The 5,471-nt window shown below is 40.4% G+C and overlaps 1 long non-coding RNA gene across 1 annotated transcript; it reads left to right on the top strand.

Moving 5' to 3' along the window:
• The first annotated feature begins 1,451 nt into the window (after positions 1–1,451).
• On the top strand, positions 1,452–3,735 carry LOC147841951 (uncharacterized). The gene is made up of 3 exons (XR_015500827.1): positions 1,452–1,546; positions 1,940–2,058; positions 2,348–3,735. It is a non-coding gene; the product is annotated as an uncharacterized LOC147841951 (long non-coding RNA).
• Positions 3,736–5,471: the final 1,736 nt, after the last annotated feature.

Below are 5,471 nucleotides of genomic sequence, written 5' to 3'. Positions count from 1 at the left end.
GGAAAGTGATTTCTTCCCTCTTTGGGATGGAACCACGAGGCGACGTTCATTCACAGAATGCAAGTTTCTGGAGGGCACATAAATCTGCAGAAGTGAGAGCAGATAAGAAGGAGCAAAGCCAGAAGTCGCTTTGTAGGGAACATCAGAGCTTTGAATTTGATGCGAGCAGCAACTGGCAGCCAGTGCAAACGGATGAGCAGTGGAGTGACATGTGCTCTTTTAGGTTCATTAAAAACCACTCATGCTGCTGCATTCTGAAGCAGCTGAAGAGGTTTGATAGGGTTAGCTGGGAGCCTGGCTAGTAGAGAGTTGCAATAGTCCAGTCTTGAGAGAACAAGAGCTTGAACAAGGAGTTGAGCTGCATGTTCAGATAGGAAGGGTCAGACCTTTCTGATGTTGTAGAATGCGAATCTGCACAATCGAGCAGTTCTAGAAATGTGGTCTGGTCATCAATCGTTATTCCAAGGCTTGCCCCATCAATCTGGATTGAAAGGTTATGATGTAGAGTCGGGTTGGCAGAAACTTCAAGCATTTCCGTTTTCGTGTGGTTAAACTGAAGATGATGATCTCTCATCCAGTGTGAAATGTCTGACAGGCAGGCAGAGAAGCGAGCTGGAACCGAGGGATCATCAGGGTGAAAAGCGAGGTATAGCTGGGTATCATCAGCATGGCAGTGGTAGGAGAATCCATGTTTCTGGATGACTGGTCCTAGAGATGATGTGTAGATGGAGAAGAGAAGTGGCTCAAGAACAGAGCCCTGTGGTACTACAGTGTTTATATGCTGTAGGTTGGACACCTCTCCCCTCCAAGACACCCTGAATGAGGTCAGAGAGGTAAGATCTGAACCACTGAAAAACAGTGCCTGCAAAGCCCAGTGTGATAAACACAAACAACATAGAATCATGTAAGAAATATTCTTTTTTAATAATCTTTATGTCTGAAAGGGGTTTGATTGCTCTATCACAGTAATGAGCAGGAAAGTACTTTTTCCATACCACGGATGAATTGATTGTCTGCCGAGCTGCTCAGTATTAATTAAGGAAAGGTCAAAGCTCCTCTGGCTTCTGTGAAACCTGAAGCAGTTGCATAAATGGAAAGGGGATCAGCGAAGAGAGAGAATGAATGAACTCAAGGGCTGGTTGGGTTTGAGTGGGAACTGCAATTAATCTGCTTTAATCTCAGCAGCGGGGAGATTCAGACACATTCCCCGCAGACACTGTGTTCTTTTGCCTCGGCCAATTAGTTTACAAACTAATCTTATCCAAATGGTCCAAACAGATTAGATCCCAAAACAAGGGCCACGTAAGTCGGCCAGGCTTTAATTCCACAGCAGTCCTCAATGACATCATTGTTCAATGCAACAAAAGGTGTATTTGTATTTTTGATTTCTTTTTTTTTCCAAGTGATGTATGACTAAATCCTCATATACACGTATGAACAGGCCAACTAGTAGAACGAGAAAGTGAATGTGTTTGATCCAACCCAAACTCATTCTGAAAACGTAGTCCTGTGGATGTTTCTGGAGACCGCAAAGACGTACTGGGAGGTACGTATTTTTGCCGTTTTAGCATGTTTTGCTGGTTTTTTTTTTTTGCATCTCAAATGTTTCTCGAGAGGGCCATTCGCTCCCGCCCTGTTCTCGCGTGAACTCACCAGAGGCCGCTGTCGACCGACTGAAAGACTGAATGATTGACTGGGCAACTGGCCGATCGACTGACCCACCCTCCTCCCTCCCTAAACTAATTTTACAGATTGACCCGCCCGCCCATTTACTTCCCTAAACCCAACCAACGATTTACAAAAACCGTTCATGAAAGGAAAAGTCCTCGTCTGATTTATACCATGTTTTCGGACTTTACCACATTCTAACCCTGTTGTTCATTTTATTTTTTGGATTCTGTTTTTGTCTTACCTGATTTCCGGAACTGCTCTTCCACAGGCTCGAACCCGGTCGTCATCGTTATCGTGGTCAACTCCTCCCTGTGTCTCAAGTCCGCCGACGTACACAACAAGCTAGCTGAACAAACTGGTTGCGGCGGGAAAGCCCTCCACACGCAGGTAAGCGGACAGCTGATGAGCCAAAAGGAACATCATCATACTGCCCTGTAGCGTTCGCTTAAAAAATGAAATGCAGCCATACGTACCTCCAACTACGTAATTCGCAGTCTTCATAAATTTCTACGTTTTCAGAATGAGCCTGTGTTGATTTGATCTGGCCCTTACAACAGCAGTAGTTTTAAAACCAGCTATATTAGAGCTATTAGTTTGATATTATTTTGCTGTTTCGGACATTCTTGTCCTGAACATACAGTTTTAAATACAATGTTTGTTTATTAATATTTTCCAGAGTATAATCCATGAATTGCACACAGTGGCGTAGCGGACGGGCCCGCAGGGGGCCCCGCGTCGTCGCGATTTTCAATAACTGAAAATCCAGCAACCTCAATAATCAAATTCTTGGGAACAATTGTGGTCGGAACCGAAGTTCACAGGTCTATGTTCTCTGAACACCTCTCAAGCGGTGGACTACTTCATTCTGATTTCTTGCCACCAATGTTGCCAACTTAGCGACTTTGTCACTAGATTTAGCGACTTTTCAGACCCCCCCTAGCGACAAATCTAGCGACTTTTTTGTGTGTTATTGGAGATTTTTTTTTAGACTGTCATTTGTCCATACTGTACCGTCCCTACTCTTTTTAACGAGCTGCGTGTGATGCCGCCGGCCCCTCCCCCACCTCACAGCACTGACAGGCGGTCCAGTCAGTCCTCGTACAGCAGCCTCTGCCACCTGCAGCCCGAGAGCAGATCACCCCTCTGCGTACCGACGACAAATGATTTAGCACAGGCAGTGTGAAGGTATTTCCCTTGTACAGTCAAACCGATCTACTTCTCCTTTATTTTAACAATTTATTTGGACCGTTTATTCTTTTTTTGTTCACAATCACAGATATTTTAGTGACTTTAGTTTCTGAACTTGTCTGAGTTTATTCCATATGAGAGATTACTGCACATTCACTAACGTTACACATCTATAATGACATACTGTATTCAAACAGCAATAAATTTAGTTAAATAAACATGCTTATATAAAGTGTAGTGCAATTATAAATACCCCTTTATTAACCATAGGCTGTTAAACAAACAAATGGTAGAACGTGATGACGTCAGTGATATGCAAATTGACGTATGACGTATACCCCCCCACTTCATCAGGGGGCCCCGTCAGCGATCCCTACAGGGGGGCCTCCGCATTTTGCGCTACGCCACTGACTGCAGAACAAATTCAACGGGTGTTGCTTGATGCTTTGTTGCTTCAGTATATCTTGTGCACTTTTATGATCTATGTTTATTCAATTTCATTTACTGTACATATAAAACAATTTTGGCAGACGTGTAAAAGTGACTCAGTGTACCAGGTATGCATTGTTTACAAGCTGTAATGATTGATGTCACCATTCTCCTCTCAAGTAACTGATGTAAACATGGGCTTTCAAGACATGACATCACGTTGTGGTGGTTTAAGATGTCGGCTGGTTTCTCCAGCAGTTGTTTAATTGGCTAAATTCCAGGGGTGGATTTTGTGATTTGGGGGCCCCAGGCAATTTCAGCCAAGGGGCCCCAACTGTCCTAATATCCACACTATGTAACCTGAATTTAGCTGTCTCATTCTCAAATTAGTGATATACATTGATATCTTAATGTAATCTCTCTACATTAAAGAATTATTTAAAGAATTAACCATATCTGTGATTACACATTGATATTTTACAGGGATTTTTCTGATCAGAAATCCTGACATCACTTTACCACAACAGTACATTAATGATGTATTAATTAATTAATTAATTAAATTTCTTTTTGGCTTAGTCCCTTTAATTGTCTGTGGTCGCCACAGTGGAATGAACCGCCAACTTATCCAGCATATGTTTTATGCAGTGGATGCCCTTCCAGCTGCAACCCATCTCTGGGAATGATGTATTAATATGTAAAATAAACATTACTTTATCATGAACTAATGATGAGTTAATGCATGCGCTAATCATGAACTTTAACTACAACATGAGTTCATGTGTGAACAGCAGCTACTCTAATTACTTGTTAGTACATGTAGTTAATTAATGTATTAATTAACATTTAAGTTTAAGCTAAATGTAATCAACACGAACTCATGAGCTGTTAATGTATAATTATGTCATGACTTTACTTAGAGGGACACATTATTAACTACTCATGAACTCCTGTGTTTAAACTGTTCATGTTGACAGAACACTTTTCTACTGTTATTCAGCGTAAACGCACTAATCAGACGAAAGGATTTCACGAGTAGTTAAGAATGGGTTAATGATGCTGTGACCCTCTAATAAAGTCACAATATAATAATGCATTAACATACCATGAGTTAATGACGCTTAAACTAAGCTTAAACTGATGTTAATTAACAAACAAGCATGTACTAACAAGTAATTAAGGTAGCTGTTGATCACACATGAACTCATGGATGTTATAGTTAAACATAGTTCATGATTAGCGCATACATTTACTCATCATTAGTTCATAATAATGTTTACATATTTACAGTATTCATGTACTGTTACTGTAAAGTGTTACCGAAATCTGTTTTACTAATGACACAATGTAAATTGGATATATATATATATATATATATATATATATATATATATATATATATATATATATATATATATATTTATATATATATATTTATATATAAATATATATAGTATAGAGTTTAGATGCAAAAACCTCTAAATACCATCTGAAATGTTAATCTAAAATGAGCATTTTTATCAGGCTCTTGTGTGTATGTTCAATAATATCACTTTAATGCCAAAGATTAGGACCTTTTCCAGGTCTTTAAAGTGAAATATCTCAACATAAATAAAGAAGCATAAAAAAAATGTTTGTTTTCTATGGAAATGTTAGGCGGTACTTAGAGGTTTTGCATCTGAACTCTTTATCCATCCATCCATCCATCCATCCATCCATCCATCCATCCATCCATCCATCCATCCATCCATCCATCTATCTATCTATCTATCTATCTATCTATCTATCTATCTATCTATCTATCTATCTACTTCCAGCTACAATCCAGTACTGGAAAACACCCATACACTCTCGCATTCACACACAGACTCGTACACTACGGCTAGATTAGTTCATCCAATTCACCACCGCATGTCTTTGGACTGTGGGGGAAACCGGAGCACCCGCAGGAAACCCACGCCAACATGGGGAGAACATGCAAACTCCACACAGATATGCCAACTGGCCCAGCCAGGACTTGAACCAACAACCTTCTTGCTGTGAGGAGACAGTGCTTACGACTAAGCCACTGTGCCACCCTGAATCATTAATTTATGCATTCATTTTCTTTTCGGCTTATTCCCTTTATTAATCTGGGGTCGCCACAGCGGAATGAACCGCCAAATTATCCAGCATATGTTTTA

The sequence above is a fragment of the Danio rerio genome, chromosome 10 (assembly GCF_052040795.2).
Source record: "Danio rerio strain M-AB ecotype USA chromosome 10, GRCz13ab, whole genome shotgun sequence".
Classification (NCBI taxonomy): Eukaryota; Metazoa; Chordata; class Actinopteri; order Cypriniformes; family Danionidae; genus Danio; species Danio rerio.
This window is presented reverse-complemented; position numbering and strand designations above follow the sequence as displayed.